Source organism: Triticum dicoccoides, chromosome 7A (genome assembly GCF_002162155.2).
Source record: "Triticum dicoccoides isolate Atlit2015 ecotype Zavitan chromosome 7A, WEW_v2.0, whole genome shotgun sequence".
Lineage (NCBI taxonomy): Eukaryota > Viridiplantae > Streptophyta > Magnoliopsida > Poales > Poaceae > Triticum > Triticum dicoccoides.
This window is the reverse complement of record NC_041392.1, coordinates 46,712,255-46,727,889: the sequence shown is the minus strand read 5'-3', so window position 1 is coordinate 46,727,889 and position 15,635 is coordinate 46,712,255. Positions and strand designations below refer to the sequence as shown.

The following is a 15,635-nucleotide window of genomic DNA, read 5'->3' as shown; positions in this document are numbered from 1 at the left end:
CTCTTCTTTAAGATGATACTCTTCTCTTGCGGTCGACTGGTCAGGTCGAGTTGTTCTCCCTTAGTATATTTTAAATCTGTCAGGTCAGGTCGACTTGTTCTTCTTTATTATATGTTGAAGCTATCATCTGCGAAGTGTCATCACTTCTGGAGCTCTCATATTTTGAGTAGTAGGCCACATTATATTAATGCACACAACAAATTACAGCATGCATGGCATCTTTTAAAAGAATTGCAGAGATAGCACAAAGGGGTTTACAGGGAGGCAGTATTGGATTAGAATCACTTCTGCATTACAAAGAAAATCTCACTTTTTTTATGTTTTCATGCATGTCAGATATTGAACATTATCAAAATGAATATGAGAATGGGCGCACGAGAGGAATATTGTGGAACGATCCACTGGCTATCAAACTTGGCATGGTGGAGGATGGCCTATCTTATTCACCCATCAAGGTGCTTGCTCTAACTTTGCAAAGTTGTATTGGTCGCACATATTTTGCATCTGACCTCTTGCATTACTTCTACTTTGTTACACCATCTGCTTAGTTTAAGCATCATATATGAGTATATGCCATACCTATCCATTTTCTGTACCTATTCCATGTGTCGTCACACTATGTTTTTCCAGTCAAATGTTGTTCTTTCGTAATAGGTGTCCAAAAGGAAGAGGGTGAGTGCAGGTCGTCAAGGAGTACAAACTAGGTATTTGGAAAAGGTAGTGATACATGTTAAATCAGATAGATCAGCAGCCACAGAAAACACAGGCCCAACTGTACCACACTTTACCCCTACTCCAGTGGCCAAACCCCTATTAGAACTGCTGGGAGCCCAGCGTCAGGTACTGTCTATGATATCAATTCAAAATTTGAACTCCTAAATTTTTGCTTGTGCCTTACCTTCTCTCTTGTATGAAAACTAATTTCAGATGAATCTCCTTGCTCAAAGGATCATACGATCTCAAAACAATAATGGGCTCTGCATTGCTCTTGTCAGTACCTCTCTCCCTTTTGCCTTGTAACGATGTACTTAATTAATTGCTATTTGATTATGTATCATCAGTCTGCACCTGAGCTTCATTATCCTCTGTTTCTTCCAATATTATTTGATCTATATTTACTCTTTGCAAAATATAGAATAATGGCAACGCTTATAAAGAATTTTCTTTGGGGAATTTATTGAATTATCCTTCCATCAACATGGAGAAGGGCTTTGTCCAGCCCGTGTTAACATGTAATGTAAGTTCATCCTTCTCAAGCCTTCAAACTTTGTTCTAGTATAGATTTGGATAGGCATCATTTCCTCCACTGCTGTCTGCTTTGCTGTTTACATCTGATTGGATGTTTGCAACAACTACCAGTTTCAAATTGTAGTTGTAAAAACATGTTCCTTATGCAGAACAGATCCATTTATTTGCTTATATAACTGTGAAACCTGTGACATGTCTCCTTGTTTCTCTTTCAGACTCGTATCTCTTACGCCAGGCAGAACTTTAGGGAAGATAGTGATCCAAACCATCTTGAGGACAGCGAGATGACCCCAAGGTCCTGTCTTGATGAAGACAGTGAGTTGAAGCTACTCACCAGCAGGTGTGAGACAACCTCTGTGCAGTCGCTACCTCAATCAGTTCGAATTCTTCAGTCTCAACTTAAAGCGGAAAGGCTTGCTTCAGCTCAGCTCCGACTTGAAGTCAAAGATGCAATGAAGATGTCAGAGGACTGCCATGCACGCCATCATGACTTAAATCTAGTGTTGATGCATCTATCGTTGCAACAACTGAGGTCTACTCAGCTTCTTCAGCTGTTTGGGGGGGCCCGACCTGGCCAGGCCTAGTGCCTTCTGAAGTGCTCTCAGTTTTCTATATTCTTTTGCCGGCGCATTTATTTGCACTGGTGGCGAACTTTGATGCCCAGTGGATGTAATATGTGTGATAGCCGTGATAGCCTAGCGTAAGTTACTTGCTTATTTATTTCCTTGTTGTCTTGTTTATTTGTTTGCTTGTAGTCATTGCAGTTCTTTTTCCGCGGTTTGCTAGTGGCTGCAATAACCTATTTTTTAAAACTAGGCCACAATAACCATGGGCTAATATTTACTGTAGTGACACTGGGCCTCCTACGGGCCGTAGAAACAGTGGGCCTTCTACGGGCCGTAGAAACAGTGGGCCTTCTACGGGCCGTAGAATCAATGGGCCTTCTACGGGCCATAGAAACAATGGGCCTTCTACGGGCCGTATCATCAATGGGCCTTATACGGGCAGTATGATCGATTGGCCAAACATGGGCCAATAACAGGCTGCATTATGGCCATAAATGGGCTAGAGTTGGAATCATCCATTCATGGGCCAACCATAGCGGGCCATCGTTAATAGGCCGTATTTGATGACGCTATGAAAACGGCCCAACGTATTAACAGACCACAAACGGGCCGACTGTAACCACGGGCTGAATTTGGCCCACAAGCAGAAAATGACAGTAACGGGCTGTAAGTAAACGAATGCTGGAAATGAGCCCAAGAATAAATGGGCTCTGAGATGGCCGAAAGATAACATGGGCTGGAAACGGCCCAACGGAATAACGGGCCGTTAATGGGTATAAAGTGATACATTGTTCTTTACGGGCCAGTTTCACCACGGGCCGTTAATGGGTGTAAAGTGATACACTGTTTATTACGGGCCAGTTTCACCACGGGTCGTTAGTAGGCCAAGAGTTACATAGGGCCTCATATGGGCCGAAAGACGTCATGGGCCATACATGGGCCAGAAGTGAAAATAGGCTGGAATCATATTGGATGTCCCAGATGACGCTACTGGGCCTAATTCGAATAGGGCGTAATGGGCCTTGGGTTAGCGGGCTATAAATGGGCTATATGCGAACATGCCATTAACAGGCTTTCCATGGGCCGGCCCGCCACCTTTTGACCAAGTCAAAAGGGCCGTCCTTTTCATAGGAATGGGCCTCTGTTGGGCCGTGCCACGTGTCGACGTATCATAGGCGCCTATCTGACCCACTGACGAGCTGACACGTGTTTCGTCCGGCCAATAAGAATTTTACACGTGGAAATTTCCCATTGGTCGGGGCTGTTAATGGGTTGTCGGATCCAAAACCCGACCCGATAGCTTAACGGCGTTCCATTACGGTGGATGCCACGTGTCGGTCACCCTTGATGAAAGCACTTCTGTGACGCGCGATTTATTGTCATGGAAGTGGACACTTCCGTGATGATAATTTTGGCAATGTCATAGAACACTTCTACGACAGCACATGTATGACTATCTTAATTCTGTCATAAATTTGTCATGGATGTACATGCATGACAGAAAACGCGACCTACTGTGACAAACACGTATCATCACAGAAGTGTATTTTTTTGTAGTGTATGTTGTGTGCTATGCTTACTGTCAATGCGTGCTACTGTTGTAGGACATGACCACGCAGACGCAAGATCTTAGGCAGGCCCTTGTCGTGTCCGACAGCCAGTTTGCTCCATCGTTTGTCGAGGACTCGCAGCCTATGTCCCACCCTGACCTGTATGGCGCTGTCATGAACCAGGGTGGCTTCAGCAACGAGGCTCTCATGGCAGCTCTCAGCCACCTGCTTGACAACAAGGCCCAGGATGTTGGGTTCGTTGCCATGGCTGACGCTCACAGGGTGTTGTGGCTCAGGAGCTGGCTGGGCAAGCACTACTACTAGAGTAGTGCTGTATGTGAGTGTGCACGATCCCCGATGACGATGGCGGTGGCGACAACGACGACGATGACGATGACGACGTACATTTTGTGTAGCTAGGGCTCAAAAACTATTTGATGGTCTGTATATTTTGGTGAGGTGGTATATACTAGCCCCTCATGCTGATGGTGAACTTGCGGTGGTAGGACGACACCCTCTTTTGAATGTGGTGGTAGGTTAACACCAAGGTAGTGCTAGGAAGAACTTGCTATGCCGTATGATCATGCATGTTTTACTTCTCTTCTGCTCCATTGTTGTTTGTGTGCTACTTTACTTGCTACTTGTGTGCTCCATTGATTTGCTGCTTCAACTCTTGCTCTTGTGCATTGCTAGGGCAAGTGGTATGCCGTGTTCATCGGTAAGGTCCCAGGGGTTTATAGTTCATGGGAAGAAGCCAGTGCATATGTGGCATCGTATAGCAACAACACACATCGAGGGTTCAAGGCTAGGCAGGCAGCAAAACAAGCTTACTCCGAGTGGGTGCAAAAGCACGACAGCACTGTTGACAATTGCAAGGTTAGAGGTGTCAAGATGGATCGCCAGTTTGGGCCGAAGATGAAGAACTTCATCATCTTCGCCCAGTTCATCGCCATTGCTATGCTGTGGCGTTGGTGTGCTAGGTGTGGGTAAGCTCACCAACTAGGGTACAAGGTAAGCATAACATGTACGCCGTATGCAACCAAACGCCGTGTTCATGTGCCGCTCGAGCTGATGTGAACTTGCGGTGGTAGGACGACACCCTCTTTTAAATGTGGTGGTAGGTTAACACCAAGGTAGTGCTAGGAAGAACTTGCTATGCCGTATGATCATGCATGTTTTACTTCTCTTCTGCTCCATTGTTGTTTGTGTGCTACTTTACTTGCTACTTGTGTGCTCCATTGATTTGCTGCTTCAACTCTTGCTCTTGTGCATTGCTAGGGCAAGTGGTATGCCGTGTTCATCGGTAAGGTCCCAGGGGTTTATAGTTCATGGGAAGAAGCCAGTGCATATGTGGCATCGTATAGCAACAACACACATAGAGGGTTCAAGGCTAGGCAGGCAGCAAAACAAGCTTACTCCGAGTGGGTGCAAAAGCATGACAGCACTGTTGACAATTGCAAGGTTAGAGGTGTCAAGGTGGATCGCCAGTTTGGGCCGAAGATGAAGAACTTCATCATCTTCGCCCAGTTCATCGCCATTGCTATGCTGTGGCGTTGGTGTGCTAGGTGTGGGTAAGCTCACCAACTAGGGTACAAGGTAAGCACAACATGTACGCCGTATGCAGCCAAACGCTGTGTTCATATGCCGCTCAGGCCAATGCAGGCAACCAAACAAAATGCACTTGGGTATTACCTAATGCAGGGACACTAGATGCAGCCAACCAAACAACTGGCAGATGACGTATTAGAGCCTGTTTTTGCTAAACCAGGCTGGTTTGAGAAGTGTATGCGATGCAAGCCCTATAGCAAACAGCAACCAAACACGTCCTAAGTGACCAGAGAAACCCAAGCGGCATGAACTACTGCTGGCGGGCACTAGGTACCAGAAAAATGTGAGAAACAGAGGAGCACCTCCTCTTTCTCGATTCCTCATGGCTATATCTCACGTTTGATCCCTTGAGCCCAGCATTTGAGGAACTGAATTTACTGATGGATACGGTAGCAGAAGCCCACTGGTGTAGATAACAGGCGGTCTTTTTACTGGAATGCTGTAATTGTGTCCTGATGTTGATACTGCATTGCCGAGATTTGGCGACCGAATGAACCAAATGCAGAAGAATTTGGATACAACCTGATTATTGCTCAAGGAAACTATTATTCTTACAGTATTATGGAGAAGAATTTATACAGTACATATGTGCAAAAACAAAACAAAACAAAAGCAGATATTGGAGAAGTACAGAAACTATTATTCTTACAGTATTATGGGGATACAACCTGATTATTGCTCAAGGAAAGGCACACCAGGCACGGGATATGCTAAATCGAGCATACAAAGGACGGCACACCAGGCACGCAGCCATGTTCAGAATGTTGCACTGCTTTGGCTTGCAGAAAAGATATATTTGTGCGCATGTTTTTGTTTTTACTTTTATGTCTAGAAGGATTTTTCGCGTGTTTGGGAGATTTGGAGTTTGCAAAAGTGAAGTCAAGAATCAAGTTAGTTTTTCTTTACAGAGAATTGCAGAATTTTTTTTTTGGAGAAGTGGGGTATCGATCCCCATACCTCTCGCATGCTAAGCGAGCGCTCTACCATCTGAGCTACATCCCCACGGTTGGTTATGTTGATTAACAACGCTACTCATCTGTCAGTAATGCACGTGTCTTGTTGGTGCAATTGCTATACGAGACCACCTTTTCAGAGGCATGGTGGCTGCGGTTTGAAATGCTAATTCCTTGGCGAAAAGTTATTCAAACTTTTGTTGTTGAAATGATTAGTTACATGCTCCCCTCTGTAGCTTAACATTTTGATCTTTTATGCTCAGTGCACACTTTGGCCCTACTGCTTTTTTCGCCTTGTAGCTCCCGCTCTTTGTATGGAGATGTTTTTCATCACGCATATATCTAGGAATGTCATTGTTACTAGTGGGAAGTAATTCGGTCTTTCTTTCCACCTGATTTTGTGTCCAGGATTTGTGGTGCCGTCTTGGTCAGCATGTTATGGTCTGCCGGAAGGTTGGTGTTGGCCGGTGTTATTTTTCTGCAAGGCCGCCGTTCCCTGTCTCAACCGATTTTTTTCGGGCGCTCGACTCTGTTGCTAGGATGCTATGGTGCAGGGCAAAACATATGGACGAGTTTTCTTCTTCTTCAGGAATGCTTGTTGACACACGAACATGTCACGTGTACCCTCGACGTCGGGGGTGATGCACCGCAGCACATGTCGAAGGAGACCCGACCGACAGCGCGATACGCAAGACAGTCGACGGGCGCTTTTGCAAACCCGAAAACCCCAAACCCCCGGGAGGGATCCCGTCAGGGAGTGCGGAGGCTATGGGCTGCCCTAGGTCGATTCGCTCGCCCCTAGAGCATCGGGATTCGCAGCTCTCAAACACGAAGAACAGCGAAGAACGAGATAGAAAAACGGTGGAGAGATAAAACGTAGATGAAAAAGTAGTATATTGATTTGTTCGATTGTGTGTTGTTCAATCGGCCGTCACCCCCAACATATATAAGAGGGGGCTGGACTTCTCGTACAAGTAAAAGATTCATCTAGGCTTTCCTTACAAGAAAAATTACATCAATTCACGTCCTAGAGTCCTAACTCTATTCCAACTCGGATTCAGTCTGAATCTGGCTCAAACTCTGTCTTCCTTCTTGCACGGACCGCCGGGCTTGCATATGATCTCCGATCGAGACGGCCCAATTATCAAACTTGTGCGCCTCAATGATACGAACAACTCTCATGTTGATCACTTTTTCAAATAAGGCCATCTTGAATACTTTTCGAGGTTATCTTTATCTTACAGTCGGACTCGGTCTTGCAGTAGACTGGATTATCCGAGTCTCGTAGTGAATTTGTAGGCTATATATTATCTCTGATGATGATGACTCCAAAATCAAAGTTTACCGTCTTGATGATACGCACAACTTCTGTATTGAATATTTCTTCATCCAAGGTCATTTTGATAAACTTTCGAGCACATGTTCAATTTCACTCGGACTTGAGCTCATCCACTCGGATATTAGATACTTTCACTCGGATCGTCCGATTGGACTTTTTAACTCGGAAGACAATCTTTCACTCGGATGACCATATTTCCACTCGGATGACTATATTTGTTGGAATTTTGCTAGTAGGCCTTTGGCCCAAAGCCAACTAAAATTCTGAAATTCTCTTGGCCCATTCATGCACACATGTGAGTGGAGTGAGTGAGGCTAAAGTTTAGTCCCACCCCGGAAGTTGAGAGAGAGTTGCACCTCTTTATAAGGTGAGCTCTTCTACCACTTGTATGAGTATGAGAAGAGGAGACCTACACGCGCGCTCCTCCTCCTCGCTCGCCTCGCCACGCCACGCCTCGTCACGACGCGCCGCGCCGCGGGTTGCGGGATTGAGCCGAACCGAGGACAGAGCTATGCACGTTGTCTATATTTTTGCTGCATGGGAAAATTAATGAGTCATTAATTAATAATTAATGGACGCGTTAATTACTGAACCGTTTTCGATTCTTTTGGATCGTGATGACTCGGACGTGGGGTTTACTCCCACGACCTATCCGGCTCGCACTATATAGTCAGGCAGACGTCTACCCTAGCCGCCGCCGCTTCGTATAGTTTCTCACCACCGTTCTAGATCATTGCGCCGCCAAGCAAGGCTTCTCCATCCCTCCTTCCGGCGTGCACCGCGAGAAGGGACAGCAGGCCTCCGGAACCCCGCCTCTCGTGATCCTGTACGGGAGAGGGGCGATCAGGTTTTTGGGGAGCGCACTCGCGCGACTGCTGGCAGCGATGACTTCGCGAACGACGACTTCTTCCCCGACCTCGGCAACCTCGTCCTCGACGACATGGGCGACAACGTCAACGCCGGCAGTGCTGCACCCGCTGCACCGTATGTGATTCTATCCTTCCTGTTCGAGATCGTGGTAGAATTCATGCTTCTAGTATGTGCCCTAGATGTGATATGTTCATCTGCTATGCTAGTTCGCATGATTAGTTTAATCTCTGCTGCTGTGGTCATGATTTATCTTCTATTTATTCGGATTAAATCTCGTAGTAATTTGCTCATATTTCCAACAATCCAAAAACCTGATTATAGGCAATTTACTCCGAGTGGTTTTGCTGCGCATCTGAAGCCGTCTGCCTTTAAGGGGCGCAATATAAGAGGTGGCGCACGAGAGCAGTCTACTTGTTTCAGACCATGGGCTGCTATGATGCCACCAAGGGCAAGCCTGAGGGCGATCTTAATCCAGCACAGCTGGAAGCTTTTGAGAAGATCGATACCCTCTTTAAAGGCGCTCTTCTGAGTGTTCTTGATGACTCCATTGTGGATTCGTATATGTCGTTTGACAACGGCAAGGACATGTGGGCTGCACTCGAGGCCAAGTTTGGTGCCTCGGACGCCGGCAGCGAGTTGTACGTCATGGAGCAATTTTATGACTACAAGATGACTGATGAGCGCCCTGTTGTACAGCAGGCTCATGAGATACAGTCGCTCGCAAAAGAACTTGAGTACTTCAAGTGTGTGTTGCCAGACAAATTTGTTGCCGGAGGCATCATTGCCAAGCTTCCACCTTCGTGGAACAATTTTGCTACTTCCCTGAAACACAAGAGACAGGAGTTTTCCGTTGCGGATCTCATTGGTACTCTTGATGTTGAAGAGAAGGCGAGAGCAAATGACAGATGTGCTCGAGTTGCTGAGGGAGGTTCTAGTGCCCACATGGTACAGAAGAAGAACTCCCAGCCCAACAAGTTCAAAAACAATAAGAACAAAACTCAGGGCAAAGGCAAGTTTGATACAAAGAACAAGTCATCACATTCTACCAACTTCAAGAAGAATTATCATAAGAAGGGGAAGGGACTTTGCCATGTCTGCGGTGATCCTAATCACTGGGCTCCGAAGTGTCCTAACCGCTTTGAGGAGCGCGAACATGAGAAGAGCGGCAAGTCCGCTAATGTTGTCATCGGTGATACTGATATGAAGGAATCAGGGTACGGTATTTTTCCTACCATCCTTTCAGTATTTCAATCCCCTGATTAGTTAATTGACACCGGTGCCAATGTACATGTTTGTGCTGACGCCTCCATGTTTTCTTCTTACCAGGCAACAGGGACTTCACCCGTGCTGATGGGGAACGGGTCACATGCCATCGTTTGAGGTGTTGGTACGGTCGATCTGAAGTTTACTTCGGGGAAGACTGTGCGTCTGAAGAACGTTCATCATGTGTCGTCCATCAATAAAAATCTCATTAGCGGTTCCCGTTTATGTCGAGATGGTTTTAAGTTGGTTTTCAAATCCAATAAAGTTGTAATTTCTAAGTGTGGACAATTTGTTGGAAAAGGCTATGAGTGCGGAGGCTTGTTCCGCCTATCTTTGTCAGATATTTGCACTAAAGTTATTAATAATGTTTGCCACAATAATGAGTCTGATATTTGGCATTCACGACTCTGTCATATTAACTTTGGTTGCATGACGCGGTTAGCCAATATGAATTTAATTCCAAAAATCTCTACTGTCAAAGGTGTTGGGGAACGTTGCAGAAAACAAAAAATTTCCTACGGTTTCACCAAGATCCATCTATGAGTTCATCTAGCAACGAGTGATCGGATTGCATCTACATACCTTTGTAGATCACGCGCGGAAGCATTCAAAGAACGGGGATGAGGAAGTCATACTCGACGTGATCCAAGTCACCGGAGATCCTAGCGCCGAACGGACGGCACCTCCGCGTTCAACACACGTACGGTCAGCGTGACGTCTCCTCCTTCTTGATCCAGCAAGGGGGGAGGAGAGGTTGATGAAGATCCAGCAGCACGACGGCATGGTGGTGGATGCAGCAGTCACCGCAGTAGGGCTTCGCCGTTCTTCTGCGAGAGGGAGAGGTGTAGCAGGGGAGAGGGAGGCACCAAGACTCAAGGGTGCGGCTGCCCCTCCCTCCCCCCCTTTATATAGGCCCCCTAGGGGGTGCGCCGGCCCTAGGAGATGGGATCTCCTAGGGGGGGCGGCGGCCAAGGGGTGGAGTGCCCCCCAAGCCAAGTGGGGCGCCCCCCCCCCACCCTAGGGTTCCCAACCCTAGGCGCATGGGGTGGGCCAAGGGGGCGCACCAGCCCACTATGGGCTGGTTCCCCTCCCCACTTTAGCCCATGGGGCCCTCCGGGATGGGTGGACCCCCGGGACCCTTCCGGTGGTCCCGGTACAATACAGGTGACCCCCGAAACTCTCCCGATGGCCGAAACTGCACTTCCTATATATAATTCTTCACCTCCGGACCATTCTGGAACTCCTCGTGACGTCCGGGATCTCATCCGGGACTCCGAACAACTTTCGGGTTACTGCATATTCATATCTCTACAACCCTAGCGTCACCGAACCTTAAGTGTGTAGACCCTACGGGTTCGGGAGACATGTAGACATGACCGAGACGGCTCTCCGGTCAATAACCAACAACGGGATCTGGATACCCATGTTGGCTCCCACATGCTCCTTAATGATCTCATCGGATGAACCACGATGTCGAGGATTCAAGCAGCCCCGTATACAATTCCCTTTGTCAATCGGTACGTTACTTGCCCGAGATTCGATCGTCGGTATCCCAATACCTCGTTCAATCTCATTACCGGCAAGTCACTTTACTCGCACCGTAATGCATGATCCCGTGACCAGACACTTGGTCACTTTGAGCTCATTGTGATGATGCATTACCGAGTGGGCCCAGAGATACCTCTCCATCATACGGAGTGACAAATCCCAGTCTTGATCCGTGTCAACCCAACAGACACTTTCGGAGATACCCGTAGTATACCTTTATAGTCACCCAGTTACTTGTGACGTTTGGTACACCCAAAGCATTCCTACGGTATCCGGGAGTTACACGATCTCATGGTCTAAGGAAAAGATACTTGACATTTGGAAAAACTCTAGCAAACGAACTATATGATCTTGTGCTATGTTTAGGATTGGGTCTTGTCCATCACATCATTCTCCTAATGATGTGATCTCGTTATCAATGACATCCAATGTTCATAGTCAGGAAACCATGACTATCTATTGATCAACGAGCTAGTCAACTAGAGGCTTACTAGGGACATGTTGATGTCTATGTATTCACACATGTATTATGATTTCCGGATAACACAATTATAGCATGAACAAAAGACAATTAACCAAAGCAGGTGCAGAACTGCAAATGGACACCCATTTTCACTGAAGACTGTTCAATTTGGATGAAATCGTGACAATGAGTAATTCCAACTTTCTCTTCCTCTCTTATTTTTGATGCAAGATTAGTGGAATTCGTCTTGTACGCGAGATATACATTTCAGACACCGGGGTTTGCCTCCCTTTCACAAAAAGAAAGAAAACAATCCAAAAACATACTCCCTCCTTAAAGAAATGTAGGAGGGTTTAGATTTGTTTACAGAGGGAGTACATTTTAGTGACTCTGCAACGTTTCCAGTGTCCGTCAATGTAACAAGAAAAGCAAAATGTCGTCGTGTGAATGTGCAGAAACAAGTATTATTACAGCATTGTGGGATACGATCTGAATTTTGTTCAAAAAATATCCCAGCAAAATGCAGCAAGTCGTGTCCGGGCACATTAGCATCGCCATGTTCAGAATTCGATATCTGTCAACAAATTCAGTTTCTGCTGGTGTAAAAAATATATATTTACTCCCTGCTGATAGACTGAAACTTTAAGCAAAACAACAGAACTCAAGTTCCTACTCAGTGCAAGAACCACCACATCTGTACCGACACCATCTAACAGAGATGCAGCTAGCAAAGTTCAAGTAGTGGCCATTGTCGACGCATTTTTACAGACTAATGGCAAGTGTCATGGTCAAACAGTTTCAGAATTTTAGAATCGTGATGGCAAAGCTAATAGTTTCATATACTGTCTTTTTTTTTAGAAAAGGAGGTTAAAACCCCCAGCCTCTGCAATAGTTTCATATACTGTCAGAAGAAGAAACCAAGCCTAGGTAAGCAGAAACTCAAGACTGCATGCTGAGTTTTTCTGAATCCACATCTCAACGAAAGGAACTGGATTCTAATGTCATCGCGTCCGAGGCGGTGACACTTCTGAAGAGGTGGACAGGAAGGCGACTTCTAGGGCGGTGTCTCTCTACTCTGCATCGACATCCGCATACCGCAGCACCGTGTGGGCTGAATTAGCATAAAACTCTTGGACTGGTTTGGGTTTTCATGCGTAACTGGTGCTGCAACAAGTTTAGGTAAGAATATAAAAAAGAAAAACACAAAACTCAAGGTTAAAACACAAAATGTTCAGAATTCGATCTCTGTCAAAACACAAAATTCAGTCTCTGCTGATGAACTAAAACTCTAAGCAGAACAACAAAACTCAAGTGCTCAACTCATTGCAAGGACCACCACATCTGTGCTTCATCTAAGAAAAAAATGCTGCTAGCAACGTTAAAGTACTGGCCATTGTCAACTCATTACAGACAAATATATGTCACGCACCATTTTTCGAACAGTTTCAGGATTTTAGAACTGCGATGCCAGAGCAAATACTTGCCCTACTGTCAGTTGAGGAAAGCAAGTTTAGCTAGCAGAAACACAAGAAACTGCTGGGTTTTCATGAACCCATATCTCAACAAAAGGAACTGGTTTCTAATGTCATCGTGTCCGAGGCGACGCTGCTTCTGAAGAGGTGGACAGGAAGGCGACTTCAAGAGGTCCTGGCTCTGGTTTCTATCTACTCTGCATCGACATCCGCGTACCGCAGCGCCGCGTGGGCTGAATTAGCAGAAAAATAGATAAGCAGTTAAGCATCATGTGTCATAGGTACTGCAACAGGTTCAGATAACACAAGATCAAAAAGAAAGATGATGTACAAAACCTCAAAACAATGTAGAGAATGTGCTGTGGAACAGAACCTGAATTTTCTCCACGCGTTACTCGAAACAATTACAGTAGGCTAAAAAACAGAAATATTTATCTTCTCTGTGAAACTGAACTAGGCAGACTAAACTGGTTTGGGTTTTCAAGTTCCCAAGTATTCCACTAGCTAGCTACCGGCACATATATGGTATTAAACAGAATAACTGGATCATCTGAATCAAAGTAGAGCAGAATGGAAAGCAATACTCTCCATATCAAGTTTCAGTGTGGATTTTAGCAACTGTCACGATGTCTACAATCCTAAAATTGTTCAGAGTCTTGAGACCATTACCAAGTCAGAACTCGTAATTAACTGAAACAGATCAGCAAAAGTTTCAGACTAGACCGGTTTCAGTAAATTCTCATAATTTTCAGACTAGCAGAGTACTCCAGCAGAGGAGAGGCAGATTGGCAGTCAACTGAATTGAGAATCAAAATATCCGAACAACTGAAGCCAAAGGAGAAGTTTATGGCTTCTCACCAGGCGAGCCGGCGTTGACGACGACGACACGGAAGTCCTGCTCGCTGCTGGGCAGGTCGACGACGAGTGGGAGAAGGCGGCCACTGCGGGCAGGGAGGCATACGACGATGTCGGGGATGCCCTCCATGCCCGACTCCACGGACAGATGCAGGGCCAGCTTGGTGCTGAGGCGGAGCAAGGACCTCCCATCGAATGGGTACCAGCCATCGGTGACGCTGTCCTCGTCGGCGTTCAGCCACACGTATTCGATCTCCCGCGACGTCAACGTGGCGACGGGGAGGGGAACCTGCAGTTGGAGTTGGGTTGCAAAGAATGAAAGAACCATCATCACATCAAAGAATCGCTCTCATCCCAAGCAATCGAAATTTACACGATTTGCAATCAAATTCCGATGCATCTTCGCGCAAATTCAACTATCCAAGAACCAAATTCACGCAAATTCGGGAAAAATCAAGAAGCGGACATGGCATGGCGGACTCACCTCTGCCGGAAGTTCAGGCGGAATCGCCATGGCGGGGATGGGCTCCACGACCCAGTTCATCATCGTGCTGATGACCTGGGTGTCCTCGGCTCTGACACCATTGCCACGGTAGTGGCCGAGCACTTCAGTGGCGAGGAGACATCCCCCGTTGACGTTGCGAAGGTGCACGCCGTCTCTGCCCTGCATCCGGAATACGCGCCATAGAAGGGCATTCATCTCCGGATCGTCCTGCTCGACGTCGCCATCCGAATCCGTATCATCGTAGTTGCGCTGCTCGACGCGGAGCCCGCGGCCGACCAGCGCCCGCGCATCCGTGGCGGCGAGGTAGCGGCCGTAGGCGGCGCTGCAGAGGAGCACGTGCGGGCCATAATCATCCAGGTAGTGTAACTCGACTGCCCAAGCCGAGCTCACCTACGCCCGGCGGTCCTGGAGGGATACGCTATCCCCGTCCTCGTCGGCGTGGAGGTACCTGCCGAGCAAGGTGCTCCGCAGCCGCACGTACTGGCCGTCGACGAAGTGCTCCATCGGTCGTCGGTGTTGGACCGCTGGAGAGCAAAGGCGTCGGGGCCCTGCACGGCGAAGAGGGGGAGAGGGAGGTGGGGAGGATGGGTTCTTGGTTTCTTGGCGCTCCGGCGAGGGGAAGAAGGGGAGAAGCCAAAGCTGTTGGTTGTCGGTTATGTTCGGGCGCCAAGCCGGAGTATTTCAAGGTGGGTGACGGACTAGAGGAGCTTTCGCACAAATGGGCCGGCCCACTTTATACGAGACCAAATTTCTATTTTTTTCCTTAGGTTTTAGTCGGGGTTTTTACCCCCAAAACAGCGATTTGAGAAGCTACATATTTTAAAAATATTTTTAAAAATTATACGGAAATGATAAATCCCGAACGTTCGGATTTTAAGCACGACAACCCGAAAGTTTTTCATGGCAACTTTAGTTCACGCGAGGTTGTCAAATATGACAATTTTCTGACAAAAAAGAAACGAACTGGGACAAAGTTATCATGTCTTAACAATTAAACTTGCCACCTAGCGTCAACTAAAGTTGCCATGTGATTTGTTTTTGAATTCAGAACAATGTTTTTGAATTATGATTTTTTTAAAGTGAATTTTTTTGAAAAGCGTGAAGATTTTATGAAAATGTGAACATTTCTCAAAATCGCAAACAAATTTAAAATTCTGAATAGGGTTTTGAATTGTGAACAAGTTTTAAATTCCTTTTTTTGAATTGTGAACAAATTTTAAAAAACTTGGTTCCAAACAATGTTTTTTAGTTGTATTTTTTTTCCAAAATGTGAATAAAACATTTTTTGAAACACATGAAAAAATTGACGCCCTTCGCCTCCATGAGCTATGCCGTTCGAGTTACACCGCTAGAAATTCATACACATACAGATAATCATGAACAACCACACGGGAC

The 15,635-nt window shown here is 46.4% G+C and overlaps 1 non-coding gene across 1 annotated transcript; it reads right to left on the bottom strand.

The window, feature by feature from the left end:
• Positions 1–5,901: 5,901 nt before the first annotated feature.
• On the bottom strand, positions 5,902–5,974 carry TRNAA-AGC. Its single transcript has one exon. It is a non-coding gene; the product is annotated as a tRNA-Ala (tRNA).
• Positions 5,975–15,635: the final 9,661 nt, after the last annotated feature.